We start from the raw sequence: 18,450 nt of genomic DNA, 5'->3' as shown, positions 1-18,450 counted from the left end.
TTTTTATGGATTGTGATGAGATCATAATAATGAGACCTAAAAGATGATAACTCTAAACTTAAATAGTTCCTGGTCGTAGGATTACTAACTGGTAATTAATAATCCGCAAAGATCGGTACATACTATGCTTGCTTCATTATGAAGGATATCTGTTCTCATAGACATTTGTGTGGTGACACTATAGCTAGTATGTAGGTATTTATTATAGAATAAGTTCACTGAACATGACTCACACAGCTGAACAACTGATGTAGTTCACTCACATGTCAGCAGTTGTTCACATAGTGATAGTTGTACAAGTATCCTTAGACTTGAGGTCATCATAGTCATCTTGTGTACACTGAACTATGATTTGGTTTAGTTCTTAGTCTCAAGGGACAATTATAAGGGCTCTACTGGGTATAGGAATTTGTACACGAAGATAGTGTATGATCAATAAAGGATCTACCCCTTCCAGTGTAGGAAGAGAATGTTCAATGCTGATCCACTTATGTTAGTTCAGGAATCTCAGGCCAGAGTGAATGAAATTAGAAAGGAGTTTCTAATTTACATTAAATAGAACTAAGCATAGTGAATGGGAAAGCAAGTGATTAAATAAAATAGGCTTGACACAAGTTCCATGCCTTGTATTTAATCGTGACATTGTAGGGTAGAAGGAATTAATTGTACGGTAACTACTCACTGAATAGGTTCTTGGTATTCTAAGCAGTGAATTCGTATTATCCGGATAGTTGCGATATGCTGAGAAGTATCCCTCACGATGTAGAATAAATATGATTAATTAATTAATCATATTTAATGAATTAGAGAATTTATATAAATAATGATAAAATAGTTTTATTATTATTTATTTCTACTACCGGCTTAATATTGAACCTACATGGTCACACCATAAAAGAGAATGATTTAATGGTGGAGGAATTAATTAATAATGGCTGATAATTATTTATTTATGAAATAAATAATTAATTGGAAAATTTAATAATTGATTAAATGAGATTTAATTGATTATAAATTAATTAAGAAAAGGTTCTTAATATTATTAATTAAGAATTTAATTTTTGGAAATTAAATCAAGTGAGAGAATTATTTCTAAAGAGTTTAGAAAAAGGATTAATAATTAAAAGGTATTTTAATTATTAGTGAGAATAATAAAGGGTTAATAATAATAATATTTTATGAGAAAATTTTCAGCTGAAAATTTTGCCTATAAATATACTATTATAGACCCTATTTTTTTCCTCAACCAAAAAGATTTACAAAACCCTAATTCTCTCCATCTCCTCCTCCTTCATTACATCGTTTTCTTGGTGGATATCGGTGGAGTGCTTCACACTTGAGGAGCAGCTGCTAAGGATCTCCGTTCATCATTTTTGGATCGCCATTAAAGACCTCCATCTTTCCATTAACGTAAAGCTTCTTAATGTAAACATACTAAACTACGAATTAAATATTATTTTTCGCATGGATCCTGCGGAGGGTTTCGATTTTTTTTAAGATTTAAATTTACGTTTTCACTGCGTTTATATGCTAAAAACCCTTCAGATGTAACGTCATATCCATAGGTTTCCTAGCTTTCTCAAAGTCATCCTTAAGAAACTTCTCAAGGATCTTGTCAACATAATGAGGTTGACTCGATGCGAGTCCTTCTGATGTTCTAGAAAATTGGATTCCTAGAATCATATTTTCCAGTCCCATATATTTCATGTCAAATCTTGCATTCAACATGTTCTTCAGAGATTTGATCACTTTATCATTGCTTCCGGCAATAAGTAGATCGTCTACATACAATGTCATCATAACATAACTATTTTCATTGTCCTTGACATAACTGCTTTTGTTATCTTTGTAATAGGCACAACTATCACATTCATTGATCTTGAAACCATTGGCCAGCACGACCCATCAAATTTCTCCTGCCATTTCATAGGCGCTTGCTTCAAGCCATATAGTGACTTTACTAGTCTACAGACTTTCCTCTCTTGTCCAGGGACAACGAACCCTTCAGGTTGTTCCATATAGATTTTCTCATCTATATCTCCATTTAGGAAAGCTGTTTTCACATCCATTTGATGTACTGCTAAATTTTGCATTACAGCGATAGCAAACATCATTCTTGTTACAGGAGAATATGTGTCAAAGTAATCAAGACCTTTATGTTGCTTGTATCCTTTAATTACAAGTCTTGCCTTGTACTTGTCAATAGAGCCATCAATTTTCAACTTCTTTTTGAAAACCCACTTCCTGCCTAATGTTTTACAACCGTTTAGCAAATCAACTAATTCTCAGGTATGATTCTGCATAATTGAATCAACTTCATTTTTAATGGCCTCTTTCCACATGGGGCCATCGAGTGAGGTAACTGCTTCCTTATAAGTTTTCGGGTCACCTTCCTCAAGCAAATAAGTCATAAAGTCAGACCCATAGAATTTCTCTGTACATTATCTTTTGATACTTCTCACTACCCCCACATTCTCGTCCTCACTTTATTCACTCTCATTATTGCCATCTATAGACTCATGAGTTCGTTTAGACATTGTAGGAGGTTCGTTTCCTGGATTACAGGGAAACGTCATCTCAAAAAATGAGGCGTTCCTAGATTCCATAATCGTATTCTTCTGAATGTCAGGAATCTTGGAATTATACACGAGAAACTGATATGCAGTGTTATGTGGTGGATATCCGATGAAGATACAATCCACAGTCTTTGGACTAATCTTCACCTTCTTAGGTGTAGGGATCAGTACCTTTTCCAGGCATCCCCACACTTTCAGGTATTGGTAAATTGGTTTCCTTTTCTTCCACATTTCTAAGGACTTACATCCTTATTCTTGCGCATGGTAATATTTAAAATATTATTTGCGCTTAAGATGGCTTCCCCCCACATCGACTGCGGAAGTCCAGAGCTTAGCAACATCGCATTCATCATCTCTTTGAGAGTGCGATTCTTCCTCTCAGCCACTCCATTTGACTGAGGGGAGTATGGTGCAGTGACCTCATGGATTATACCATGTTGTAAACAGAATTCCCCAAAGGGTTCAACATATTCACCTCCACGATCACTTCGTATCATTTTTATTTTCTCAGATTGTTGTGTCTCAACTTCTTCCTTATCGATTTTAAATTTATCTATAGCTTCGTCTTTGCTTTTCAGCAAATATAAATAGTAGTATTTTATACAGTCATCTATGAATGTAATAAAATACTTATTTCCTCCTCTTGTTGGAGTGAATTTTAAATCACATATATCGCTATGTATTAGGTCTAGCACTTTGGTGTTTCTTTCCACACGTTTAAATGATAATCTCGTTAATTTTGCCTCAACACAAGTATTACACTTATGTTTTAAATCAGTTGTTAATTTTGGTATGTATTCTTTTACACTTAGCCTTCGTAAAGTGTCATAATTAACATATCCTAATCTAGCATGCCATAAATTAGGAGACTCAAGCAAGTAAGCAGAAGAATTCTTCACTTCATTATCATCCTTAATGGACATAACATTGAGCTTAAAAAGCCCATTGGTTACATAGCCCTTGCCTACAAACATACCACTCTTAGACAAAATAACTTAATCTGACTTAATTACAATACGAAAGCCATGTTTATTCAACAAGGAACCATACACAAGGTTTTTGCAAATATTAGGCACATATAGTACATTCTTCAAATTCAGATTCTTCCCAGAGGTCATCTTCAGAATCACTGTTGTTGGGAATATGTTGTGAATTTGATGATTTCTTTAACAAAGCACCTTAGTAGATTCAACTTAGTGAACTATGTAGCACTCGAAGGATAAGGAATATAGTCCCGACGGATGACTCAATATAGTCCCGACGGATGATGATTTGATATCCATCGAGTGAGTAGCTTATGTAATAATAAGTCATGTAGCACATTTCTGCAAACACATTTGTATAGATTTTGTAGTAGCATATAAGTCATGTTGACTGTAACTAGATATGCAGAATAGGTTGATTAATTGTAAATAGATGATGTCTTGTAATTCTGCATAAATGAAATTTAGTCAAGTGCCAAATAGCTACCCGACGGATGATCAACAAAGCTACCCGACGGATGATCAACAAAGCTACCCGACGGATGATCAACAAGGCAACCCGATGGATGATCATGTACCCGATGGATAATCAATTCAAACATCTGTTGATAGTGACAACACAGTCACATGCGTCGAGTGTATGCAAAAGGAATGTGGCAGCCTATTCAACTGGGTTTTTTTTAGAACAAAGAAGCATTGCCATTTCCATGCTATTATGAAGATATTCAAAGATGCTGGAATAGAGTAATGAAGTAGCATAGTATTAGACTTGATAGGTTTTGTTTTATTATCTTGTCTTATTACTGTGTAATTTTGGTGATATATAAACCAAGAGTAGCAAGTAGAACAAAAATAAGACTAAGCAAATATTTTCTCAGAGAAACAATTGTAAGCTGAATCCTTTAGCATTTCTCTGTAAGTTTAGTTGTTCTTATTTGTAAGCAGCTGTGAACCATTCAAGCTTCACAGAGTTCTCTTGATATATATACATATCTGGTGGATACATTCAAATCCACCAGAAATTTTTTAAAGACTTGTGTTTTTATTACTTTGTGTTTTGATTCATATTTAACTTGTCATTCCGCACTTTGTAAATCAAAACACTGACATATATATTTTAAATTAGAGCATTTTATAATTGAGAAAAAGTTTCAAGAATTCCATTCAACCCCCCTTCTGTAATTCTTGTTACATTGTTAGGGACTAACAATTGGTATCAGAGCAAGCTCTTGAAGAACAAAGAGTTTAAAGATCACAACAAACAACAAGATGAACAAGAAAGATGTTGGAGTCAAGATTCCTTTTCTGGACAAAGATAACTACCATCACTGGAAGGTAAAGATGCATCTCCCTTTGCTTTCTCAAGATGAGGCATATGTGGATTGCATAGAGAGAGGTCCTCATGTACCAATGAGAGTTGCAACTGGAAATGAGACATCAGTTCCCAAGCCAAGGCATGAATGGTCAGATCCTGATATTGAGCAATTCAGGAAAGACAAGAAGGCCATGAATATTCTGTTCAATGGAGTTGATGGTGACATGTTTGACAACATCATCAATTTCAAGACAACCAAGGAGGTTTGGGACACCATTCAAATAATTTGTGATGGCACTGGACAAGTTAGAGAAAATAAGATGCAGCTGCTAATTTAGCAATATGAACATTTTCATTGTGAAGATAGTGAATCTTTTATTGACATTTTTAGTAGATTTCAAAAAATACTAAATGCTCTGAAGTTGCATGGAAGAGTCTATCAGACAAAAGACTCCAATCTTAAGTTCCTTAGATCTCTTCCAAAGGAATGGAAACCAATGACAGTCTCATTGAGAAACTCTCAAGATTATAAGGAGTTTACTTTGGAGAGACTGTATGGCATCCTAAAAACTTATGAGCTTGAAATAAAGCAAGATGAGAGGATGGGGAAAGGAAAAAAGAAAGGAAGGTCCATTGCACTGGTTTCTAAGTTAGAGAAAGAGAAGGAAATGAAGATAGAAGCTGTTGAGTCTACTTCAAAGGTCTGTGAAAATAAGGGCAAGGGGCTGGTGGAAGAAAATGAAGATTCATTGAGCCAAGATGATATGGATAACATTGATGAACATCTAGCATTTCTTTCCAGAAGATTTGCCAAGCTCAAGTTCAAGAAGAACTTTGGAGCAGCTAAGCCAAATAGAAACATGGTGGATAAATCAAAATTCAAATGTTCAAATGTGGCTTTGCAGGGCACTTTGCCAGTGAGTGTAGAAAGTCAGATTCCAGCAAGAAGAAGTTTGAGCCTGTGGATTATAAACAGAAATATTTTGAGTTGCTCAAACAAAAGGAAAGGGTTTTCATTACACAAAAAAATGACTGGGCAACAAATGGTCTGGATGAGGATGAGGATCTCAACTATGTCAATCTAGCCCTAATGGCCAAGTCTGATGAAACAGAGACAAGTTCTTTAAGTAATCAGGTAATCACCACTAACCTTGCACATTTATCTAAAGTTGAGTGTAATGATGCAATAAATGACATGTCTATAGAATTATATCATTTGCGTGTTACACTTAAGTCCCTCGCTAATGAAAATGCTAAAATCAAAGAAAACAATTTGTTTTTAAGTGAGAGAAATAATGTGCTAGAGTCTCAGTTTATTGAATTTGAAAAACTGAGAATTGAGTGTAAGATTGCTAAGGATGAATTAACTGAGTCCTTGAAGAAAGAAGAGATTTTGAAGAAGCAGCTTGAACGAGAACAAGAGGTGATTAAGGCATGGAAAATATCTAGAGATGTTTATGCTCAACTCACCAAAGTTCAAGGTATTGAGTCCTTTTGTGATGCAGCCTGGAAGAAGAATAAGGAGAAGCTGGAATCCAATTTGGTTGAAGGATTGCTAACAGATCTGGACTCGACGGATGATGAGAGCCATCCGTCAGATAACCAAAAGGATTATCCGTTGAGTGACATAAATCCTCATCCGTCGGCTGTAAGCAAACCTGTGAGTAAAGCCAAACTTGCTAAGTTAAATGAAAAATATGGATCAGTTTCCAAAAACTTCATTTCAGGAGAATCTAGTCAAGTGAAGAAGGAAAAGAATGTAAATGTTGGTCATCTGTCTATCAAGCAATTGAATAACAGACTAGAAAAGATTGTGGTTAAAATAGAGGCTAAAAAGAAAAATAATAGAAATGGTAAAGTAGGGATTAACAAATATAACAACTACACACCTGATAAGTATGCTCCAAGAAAAATATGTTTTAAGTGTGGTAGTGTAAATCATCTGTCTGTTAATTACAAAACTGCTATGCCTACTTCCATATATGTGCCACCTCCTTTTCCCAACATGAATGCCATGCCTTCTATGCCTATGAATGCTATGTCTACACATAATATGAATGCACAATTTGCTAATATGCCATTTGCACCTAATCCTTATTATGCTTAATTTAGCATGCCTCAAATGCCATTTAGCATGCCCTACTGGAATAACATGTTTACTAATAGCATGCCATTTCCTGTTAATCAAAATATGCATGATAATTATGTTTTAATGAATGGTTTCAAAGGTCCAATTCAAATGACTAAGGATGAATCTGATATCCCTAAGTCAAATGAGATCAAACCTAAGAAACAGAAGAAGAAAGCTAAAAGGGCAGGACCCAAGGAAAGTTGGGTACCAAAATCAATTTGATTTGATTTTAATGTGTGCAGGGAAACAAAAAGAATCTGTGGTACTTGGATAGTGGTTGTTCAAGACACATGACTGGTGATTCTACCCTGTTCACAGAGTTCAAGGAGAGAGCTGGCCCAAATATTACTTTTGGAGATGATAGCAAGGGTTATATTATGGGAAATGGCTTGATTTCAAAAGACAATATCATCATTGAGGAGGTTGCCTTAGTGGATGGTCTCAAGCACAATTTGTTGAGTATCAGCCAACTGTGTGATAAAGGCAATTCAGTGACCTTCAACTCAGAAGCCTGTGTTGTGACAAATAAAAGGAGCAACAAAGTGGTTATTACTGGAGTGAGAAAAGGAAATGTGTTCTTAGCTGACTTCAACTCATCAAATGCAGAATTTGTTACTTGTCTTCTCAGTAAAGCAAGTCAAGATGAAAGTTGGATATGACACAAGAAGCTATCCCATCTAAACTTCAAGACCATGAATGAACTTGTAAAGAAAGAACCGGTTAGAGGCATTCCTCAAGTGGAGTTTTCTAAGGATGGACTGTGTGATGCTTACCAAAAGGGAAAAAAAATTAAAGCATCATTCAGAAAAAAGCTTGAATTAACAATTGAAGAACCTTTACAACTGCTACACATGGATTTATTTGAACCAGTCAATGTGTTGTCCATCTCAAGAAAAAAAATTTACCTAGTAATTGTAGATGATTTCTCAAAGTTCTCTTGGACATATTTCCTTAAGTCTAAAGATGAGGCTAGTGAAATCATCATCAATCACATAAGGCAAGTCAACAATCATCCCGATTTCAAAGTTAGAAGAATCAGGAGTAACAATGGAACTGAGTTCAAGAATTCTGTTATGAGAGTATTCTGTGAAGAGAATGGGATTATGCATTAATTTTCAGCAGCAAGAACTCCACAATAAAATGGAGTTGTAGAAAGAAAGAACAGATCACTTATTGAAGCTGCAAGGATAATGCTTGAAGAATCAAAGTTACCAACAAATTTTTGGGCTGAAGCTGTAAATACTGTATGCTATACTCAGAATATTTCTTTGATAAATCAAGCAAAATGCATGACTCCCTACCAACTGTTCAAGAACAGGAAGCCAACTCTAAATTTTCTTCATGTCTTTGGCTGCAAATGTTATATCTTGAGAAATCAAACTGATCAGAATGGGAAGTTTGATGCTAAAGAAGATGAAGAATTTTTTGTTGGATATGCTGTTGGTGAAGCATACAGAGTCTACAATCTGAGAACCAACATTGTTGTGAAATCAATACATGTTGTGTTTGATGATAAAAAGATTGAAGTACTACAAGATGGATATTACCATGAAAGCCTCAAATTTGATAATGTGGAGATGGTTAGTGATGACAGTGATGATGAAAGTGATCAAGAAATAGTATCAAAGGATAATGCAGAAAAATCTACTGCCAATAAAGCACAAAATTCAACATCTGTCGAGTTGCAAAATGCTTCATCCATCGGGAGACAATCTGCTTTATTTGTCGGGAGACAACCAGTTTCATCCGTCGGTACTCAAAATTCACCATTCGCCGGGTCATCAAAAGAAGCTGAAAGTCAGAATAGATCACTTACAGAAAGTTCCCCTTTCTCAAATCAAAGATCCATAAACTCAGGGGGAGTTTTTAATAATCAAAACTCAATCACACATCAAGACAACTATGAGGCCTCTTCATCTAGAGCTAATCTACCTCAACAAAGGAAATGTACAAAGGATCACCCCTTTGAGCTCATCATTGGTGATGTATCTTCTAGAGTTCAAACAAGGAGAGCAACTCAAGAAGAATGTCTATATAGCAGCTTCCTCTCTAAGGAAGAACCAAAGAAGGTAGAAGAAGCTTTGTTGGATCCTGATTGGATTTTAGCTATGCAGGAGGAGCTAAACCAATTTGAAAGGAACAAAGTATGGAAGCTGGTGCCCAAGCCTAAAGGAAAGAGTCCAATAGACACCAAATGGGTATTCAGAAACAAGATGGATGAAAATGGCATAGTAGTCAGGAACAAAGCTAGATTGGTTGCTAAGGGATACTTTCAACAAGAAGGAATAGATTTTGATGAAACATTTGCTCCTGTTGCAAGACTTGAAGCCATCATAATCTTTTTAGCCTATGAAGCCCATGCCAATTTCAAGGTCTATCAAATGGATGTCAAAAGTGCCTTTCTGAATGGAGATTTGGAGGAGGAAGTCTATGTCAGTCAGCCTCCTGGTTTTGAATATCCAAATTTTCCAGAATATGTCTACTATCTTTTAAAAGCACTTTATGGACTGAAGCAAGCACCTAGAGCCTGGTATGACACTTTGTCAAAGTTTCTAATAGAAAATCATTTCACAAGAGGTACTGTTGACAAAACTTTATTATTTAGAAATTTTAATGGCTCTAGTATACTTGTTCAAATTTATGTAGATGACATTATTTTTGGCTCTACAGATGAGAAACTTTGGAAAAAGTTTGCCAAATTGATGCAAAGTAAGTATGAAATGAGCATGATGGGAGAACTAACTTACTTTCTTGGTTTGCAAGTTAAGCAAGTTAGTGATGGAATATTCATTAGTCAAACTAAATACATTTATGATCTTTTAAAGAAGTTTGATCTAATGGATTGCACATCTGCAAAAATTCCCATGGCCACTACAACTAAGCTTGAACTAAACACTACTGAAAAGTCTGTGGATATTTCAAGTTATAGGGGCATGGTTGGCTCACTTCTGTACTTAACAGCTAGTAAGCCAGATATAATGTTTGCTACATGTCTTTGTGCTAGATTTCAGGATGATTCTAGAGAATCTCACTTAGTAGCTATTAAGATAATTTTCAGATATCTCGAGGGAACACCAAAACTTGGCATTTGGTACCCTAGAAATTCTGGTTTTAATCTAACTGGTTATTCAGATGCAGATTATGCAGGTTGTAGAATTGATAGAAAAAGTACAACAGGAACCTGTCAATTTCTAGGAAACAAGCTTGTGTCCTGGTTCAGTAAAAAGCAAAATTCAGTTTCTACTTCTACAGCTGAAGCTGAATATATTGCTGCTGGCAGTTGCTGTGCATAGATTTTGTGGATGAAAAACCAATTGCTAGACTATGGTCTGCAAGTGGAAAGAATTCCTATTTGCTGTGATAACACAAGTGCAATTGCCATCACTGAAAATCCAGTACAACATTCATGAACAAAGCACATAGACATCAAGTACCACTTCATAAGGGAACATGTAATGAATGATATTGTGGAACTACATTTTGTTCCAAGTGAAAAGCAGCTTGCAGATATATTTACCAAGCCACTAGATGAATCCACCTTTTCAAGGTTGGTAAGTGAGTTAGGTATGCTTAATTACTCTTGAATCTTTACAAATAATTTGCAAGTTGTAATGTAGCTATAAATTTAATTGATTTTTCAGTCTTGGATGAAATTTTGGCTAAGTCAAAATTTACATCTCGACGGATGATCATTATCCATCGAGTTTGATCATCCGTCGGTATACAATTTGTTAATAAAATCAATTATTTTTCTGGAATATTTTATGTCTCGACGGATAACTGATTTATCCTCATTCGTCGAATTATCTTATTCTTAGCCGTTGATTCTCTGAACATTATCCATCGAGTATACTTATAGTTTGTAAGCATAACACGACGGATAATTGATGCAATTTTTACAATTTATTTTTAAACGACTATTTTGGGCAATTTTTATTGGTTATTTTATTTTACTTTATTCTTTTTGACAGTTATTTTTGAGATAGTATAAAAGCATAATTCATTTTCATTGCTTTTCTTTTATCATTCTCAAATCATCTGCTCTAACTTCTCTCTTTCTCAAAAGCAATTATCATCTCTCTCTCTGCAATTTTCACTCTCTAACAATGGCACCAGTCGTCAAGATCATGTCTCAAACTGGATTTATCTATGAGAAGAACAACTTCACGGCTTTAGTGAACAAGGGGATTCAGCAGTCTGGTGACTACCACAAAATGATGGATTTTATGAAGAACTGCAAACTCAACTATGCCATGCTGGAATCACCCACCATTTACTGTGAGGTTGTTGAAGAAATGTGGACGACTGCAACATACAACTCAACTGATAAGACTGTCACTTTCACTATTAAAGGTAAGGAATTATGTTTTAATAGTGATATTGTTAAAGTATGTTTCAAAATTCCTGATAATACTATAACTTCTCCACACACAGATATTGACATTGTTAATATGCTTAATTCCATAGGCTATGCACTCTCTACTTCTAAATTAAGTGAAATTAGGAGCTTGGATCTTAGGAAGGAATGGAGTTGTGATGTAGTTACTAAGGTATTTTCTGGTAAAATTAGCAATTTTGATTCAGTTAATATCTCTATGCTAAACATGCTTTACATGCTAGTAACTGATAAATTTTTCAACTTTAGTGATCTTGTCATATTTGAGTTGGGATTTAAGTTAGGGGAGCTAAATAAGAGGGGTAAAAATGTTTACTATGCTAGATTTTTAATGATGCTTGCTAACCACCTCTCTGAGGATATTGTGCTTCAGAACCCAACCAATAAATTAGATTTTTGGGTTCAAGAAAGGAGAATCATTACAGATTTAAACAGGGCAAACCATCACAAAGAGGTGCCACTCTTCTATTTTTCAGTTATGGAGGCAATCCAGGTAAGTGAGGTAATTTCAACTGTCTCTACTCTTCCAACCTCACAAACTTTTTTGCATTCTAATATAACTATGACAACTGTGTCATTGACCCAACAGTTGCCTACCCAAGCTACCAAATCCAAAATTTCAAAAACAAAGACAAAGAAAGCCCTGATGCCAGTTATAAAATCCACCAAACCAAAAGAGGGGAGTGTGAAGGTGGGTAAGAAAGGTGGGGGACAGGGTGAACATCAAAGAAACCCTAAGGATAAGGTTGGAGAGGTGAGTGTTTCCCAGCCTAGCCACACTGCAGTTTCCCAACAAACTACAGTGCTTAATAAGGATATAAGCTCTTTACTAGTTGCATCCTCCCAAAAGGATGTGAATATTGAACATAGCTCTCAGCCAAGAGCACAGGCCAAAAGGGTAAGGGACACAAGCTCACCACAAACTTACACTAGAAAGAATAAATCAAAGACCCTTGGGGATGCATAGGGTTCACACACTGTGTAAACTGGTGCTAAAGACACAGTCACTGCACCTTCTCAAAGTCAGGTTGATGTGGCTTCAATAAATGTGGAGTCACAGCCAAAATCTCTAACAATTGAAGCACCTGAAACACCAAATTCTCCCACACACTCTTTGGATGTTGACATGATAAACACATCACTTCTAAATTCTCCATCTTTAACTCTATTGGAGAAGCCAAAAATCCAAGCAAGTGAGCATCATCTTCTAGATGATTTGTTGGCTCACTTGCCATTTCTTTCTGAGATTGTTGAGACATTTTTGCCAAAATTTTCATCAATCTGCACAGAGTCCACAATAGTCTCCACTCCAAACTCATTTATTTCTACTCTCTCGATGGATATTGTTCATCCGTCGAGTAGTGATTGTATCCCGACGGATGTGCCTAACAGCAGTCATCCGTCGGTTAGCAAAATTACTACCCCGATGGATATTCCTTATCCGTCGAGTGTCTCTGCACAACTTCAAATTTCATCCATTATTACAAGTGCAGAAGACTTAGTAGTAGTGCAATCACTCCTAGGAATGAGGGAAGGGAGTGAAATGAGTGAGAGTCTGGGTTGCTCCCAGGAAAAAGGAGAGGAAAAGTGTGAACCAATGCAGTCCATTTTTTCAGGACTGGCAAAAGAGAGTGTGAGGAGTCCCACCTTAGATGGTGAAGGTGAGGGTGTGAGGGTGGGGAGCCAAGGTGAGACCTTGATGCGACAAAAGAGAGATCGTGAGAGAAATGCAGGTACATGAGTGATAAGTATGGAAACCATTGCAAGTGAGTCAATGAATGTCAGTGATGCAGAAAGGAAAAGGCTATTTCAGCAAGAATATCAAGTTGTTATAGATTCTATTTCCCTAGATGCTGAGGCATTTACTCACCCTTTAACAGCTTACCAAACTCTAGCTGTACAGGGCAATGAGGAGGCTGAAAGATTGCTGAACTTGGTGCATATTACACAATCTTTACAAAGAGCAAAGGATGCAATCACTGTTATGCCTTCCAACATTGGCAGTGATTTTGAACTGGATGAAAGCTCTTTTGTGGATGCTGGTGGGGATGATGAGGAAGATAGCATGGACATAGGGGGAGATGCAGATGTTCCTGCCTGGATACTAACAAAAGAATGCTCCTACTCACATCTCCAATCAACATTATTCAAGCTAATTCATGATACCCAAGCAGCCATTTAGGCATCTACTAAAGCAAGCACAAAGAAGCTACTCACAAGTCACAACACATCTTGAAGCACTCCAGCTGTATAAAATTCAAGCCCTCCAATACAGTCAGAGTGTGGATGCAATCAAGCAAGAAATTTTTGAAGTCAAGCAAGATGTCATAGAAAGGATGGACACTAGACTCCCTGCAACCACCATGACTGAAATTGTTCAAAAGCTAAGAAAGGAGGCTGATCTCAATAGGAAAGTTGAGGCCATAGACTCAAAATTATCTGCTGTAGAGAAATCAATGGCCAAGATACTTAACAATTAAGAAACTCAGACTGCACTACTCCAACAGTCGGTGGCTGCTCAACTCCCTCCCACACAACTTGATGATAACAAAAAGGGGGAGAAAGGATCAAGTGAGGGGGAGCAACAACTTAATATTCAAGTTAGCAAAGTAATTGTGCCTACAATTGCTTTCACCAAGCCACCAACTAAGGACAACATTGATCTGATTAATGAAGCAGTAGCCACATTGAGAGCAGCTGAAAAGAAGCAGTTGACCCCAATCAACTGGGAGAAAATTGATGAGGATATCCAAAGGAGGTTTATCTAGCAAAGAATCCATAAAAATCAGCCATTCATCACTCTCAAGTCAGGAAAATCTCTGTGAATGATATGAGCATGAACAATCTGGAAAAAGGACAGCCATCCTGCATCAAATCTCCAAAGGCTAAGCTAATTTTGAAGCCAAAGGTGAACTATCCAAAATCTTCACTAAAGAACCCTTTGGACACAGTGTATGAGACACCAAAGCCTGATGAGAAGAAGCTGTTGGCCAGGTCTATAGCATTCTATAAGGATCCTGCAGATTCAGTTCTAAAAAGGTGAATAGCCAAGATTTTCAGAAATGGTAAGGAAATCTGTGTAGTGGCTGGACACCCTCATTTTGCTGAAGCAAAAAGGGAAGAAAAGGCAAGACTGAAGCAAGAAAAGAAGCAAGCTGCTCTAGATGCTAAAAAGTTCAAACAAAAGAAAGAGCAAGCTGCTATCTTGGCCAAACAAATTCCTGCACAACCATCTGTAATTGCTGAATCTCAAGATCAAGTAATGAAAAATGAATCTCCAAAGACAAAGAAGCCAAGTTAAAAGCAAAGAATCAAGAGAAAATTGGATTTTAATGATGAGGAGATGAAAGGATACTTTCCCAAAGAGTTTACTTCTAAAACAACTCAAACATCCATGCCCTCTGTGGCACATGAAGAATTCAAGATAGATCCATCCAAGAATTTCCATGGTGAACCTATCATTCCAAAGGATGAGCCAATAGACTGGGATAGTCTACCAATTCCTGAACTCAATCTACCTCACTTCATGAAGCCAAAGAAGAAAAAGACCAGAGCAGTCAAGAAAGTGAAGCCCTCAACTCTCAGATCCAAGTCCCTAACCAAAATCAACAAGGGAGATATCATGTACATCTGTGACATCAAGGAATTCTCAGATCTAAACCTCTACTTAGATGAACTGGAAGAAGTTAGAGGGATTGATACTTACAGGAATCTACCTGAAAGGTTAGTATTCAAGTACAAGGGAGGAAAAGAGATACAATGGCCACTTCACAGGATCCTTCAAGAAAGCCAGTCTGTGCTGATAAAGGTTTATTCATCCTTCAAGAAGAACTTTGGATTTAATGTGACAGCTAGAAGACTAGTTCTAAAGAAGATTGAAGAACTGAGGAGTATTAGTGTGGCGCCCTCCAAACCCGGGTCAGAAGTTTGGGGTCCACACACACACCTTAATTATAACCTGCTTATAACAATAATAAAGATAATAATAATATATGCAGTGACCCTACTTACCAATCACCACGGACCGCAACAGGTTAAAGTATGCACACAAGCCAAACACACTAATATATTACAAACCGTTCAAATCCCAACTATTTCAAACTCAAACTAAGTATTAAACATTATTACAAACTTTTACAAATTTAAATTATTCCAAAAGAAGCCTATTAGCTCAGCTTTCTCAGCCTGAACCCCTAGCTCTCGCACCGGACTGGGGATCCTTGCTACCAACTGGTTCCTTTTTAACTGGAAAAAATATAAACAACATCGCACAAATGAGCTAACTAGCTCAGCAAGTCATAATGACAAAACTGAGAATAATGATCATCAGGTGAATATGATTATGATATCAAGTGAACATTTGATTATGATTTAGAATTGGATATTATCCTTTTAATTTAAAAACCAAGGTTAGGCTGCTGATCAGTCACGCACTAACCCCGAGCAAGGCACACAACATTGCTCTAACTACTGGATCCAAGGCACACATTGGCCTAACTTGACCATTATATGGTCTGACCACGAATCTGGTCCATAATTTTATAAAAACCAATCCAATTCTAACATAATAACAGAATATGCAATAATAAACAATTAACCGAAATCGTTAACAACAATAAATGTTTAATAATGAAAAGGTTTCAATCCTTGTAAGGATCAATAAGGCAAATTAAAAGCTTGGATGCTGGGTAATGAAAGAATTGGATAACAAAGGAATCAACGTTTCAAGGTTTCAAGGATTTGGTCTTTCAAAGTATAAGATACCATGGGTTGAGTATATAATAGTTCATTTCAGTGTATGGTATTTAGTTTGTATGTATTTGTGGAGTAGTATCGTAGATTTGTGGTTCTTGTTTGGGTATACAATAATCAATGGATTAGAAAGAATATGATTTATGGCTCAAGAACAATAACTGAAATCAGGATTTAGGTTTTTGTGCTTCAAAGCACTTGCAATATCACAGGATTATCAAGTACTACAATATCTCGAGAAAGTTCAGAATACTTGCCTGGTATTAGCTTACTACACTGCACTCACTTTCAAATCACAACCGTTTTACTCCTCAACTACCTGTTTCCCTTTCCTACGTCTTTCCTCTTCTGCTCACATATCATAAGCATCTATTAATAATTTACTCATGGAATTCTATTCAACACATACTTCTATCTACCCTTCGTTTTACCCAAATCCGATTAACGGATTGAAAGTTATGCAATAATCAAGTAAACACCGAATATATAGATCGATAGTCAATTAACAAGTCACATATAGCACATAATACATCACGTAATCAATGATTTATTATTTATAAAGAAGTCTCGGGTCATAAATAGGCTTTCTGGTATTTAAAATAATTTTTAAAACATTTTTCGGAATTAAAACGGGTCGTTGGATCAATTTCGGGTTAATAAACAGGGTTCGGTTGGCCAATTCTGGCTCCGAAATAATTTTAGAATAATTATCGAGCCTTGGAAATAATTTAAAATAATATTTTAAAGCTCGAAACTATTTTTCAGAATTTTTAAATCATTTTTAAATAATTAAATCTAATTAAATAATTAATTAAAATTAATTAATAATTAATTAAATCAATTAATCAATTAATTTTCGAATTAATTGACCAATTAATCAATTATAAATTAACTGAAATTAATTAACTAATTAATTTAGATTTATTTGTGAGTTAAAAATAATTTTCAGAATTAAAATAATAATTTTTAGAATTTTCAGAAATTAAAAATGAATTTTTATAATAAAAATAAATAGGAAATATGATTTTTAAACATTTTATAAACAGGAATCCTAAATTTGCAAAGTCTGGAAACTTCAGGGACCTAACTGCATCGTCCCCAAAAGTCCAGGGACCAAACTGCAATTTTTACACCCCGTCGCCGGAAAACACAGAGGTGGCCGGAGAACACGTTCCCGGCGTCCTCACCCCACCAACACCTCCAGATCACATCTACACAACACCAGGAATACAACCATGCAATCAATTCATCCTAACAATCCCTGAGTTGGCCGGAATTTGGTCGTGAAATTTTCCAGTTTCCGGCGAACATCGGAAAACTTCAAAACACAACTCCCTTCTCTACAGACCTCGTTGGTTCATAAAACTTATACGACTAGATTGCAAATTTCACAGAGAATACAACCCACTATAACACAACATCAATCTATCACAGAATAAGAAACCCCCCAAATTTCAATTAAGAACATTCATACGGGTTATAAACCCTAATTTTGAAATTCGAAAATTAAACTCAAATTTGAACATGTTATTGAACTCCAAATCAGACGTATGACATATGAAAATCATCAGAAAACAAGCTCTACAACATGCAATCATCAAATCATACAAATAATCATCCGAACAAAAATTCATATTTTTAATAAAATAAATTCGAAAATAAATAAAATTTTAGAAAAATAACCTTGATTTCTGCAGTGAAACAAAGCTCAGAATCTGATAAAACACTTCAAATCCTTCGTTTTGGTTACTCAAGCTTTGAAAACAGAGATCGGTAACGCCTTCGTTTTGCTGTTTGATTCTTAGAACAGTTTATGTAATTAGGGTTTTTCTCTGAAAATTATAGAATTAACTATCTGCAAATGATTTTTGATACGAAATAAAATACGGTAAAAGGCTATTTATAATTACGGAAAATTTGTATCCCGTTGGATCATTCCGGATATAAAACGGTACGTTTATTTGTAAAAACTGATCCAAACGGTATCGGTTTTCGAGATAATTATCCAAATCAGTACAATTTGTACTGCGGTCTTGGTCTCAGCGCCTAGTTACACGTATTACGAAGTGATAATTGTGATAGTTTAATAAAAAGCTCCCGTTTATCGAAAATACGGGTTTTATTGATTTACCGAAATGAATATTGTATCAAAAATGTTGCGCCGGGACCCGCGCAGGACAAACCGTACGCCGGATCGAAAAAGTTGAAACATGGAAAATGCTCAGAATATTACAATTAGGTTAGGAAGGAGTTCTTGAAAGAGTTTCGGGTTCCAAAAACGTAACAACGGGTGACGT

Source organism: Apium graveolens, chromosome 4 (genome assembly GCF_009905375.1).
Source record: "Apium graveolens cultivar Ventura chromosome 4, ASM990537v1, whole genome shotgun sequence".
Lineage (NCBI taxonomy): Eukaryota > Viridiplantae > Streptophyta > Magnoliopsida > Apiales > Apiaceae > Apium > Apium graveolens.
This window is presented reverse-complemented; position numbering follows the sequence as displayed.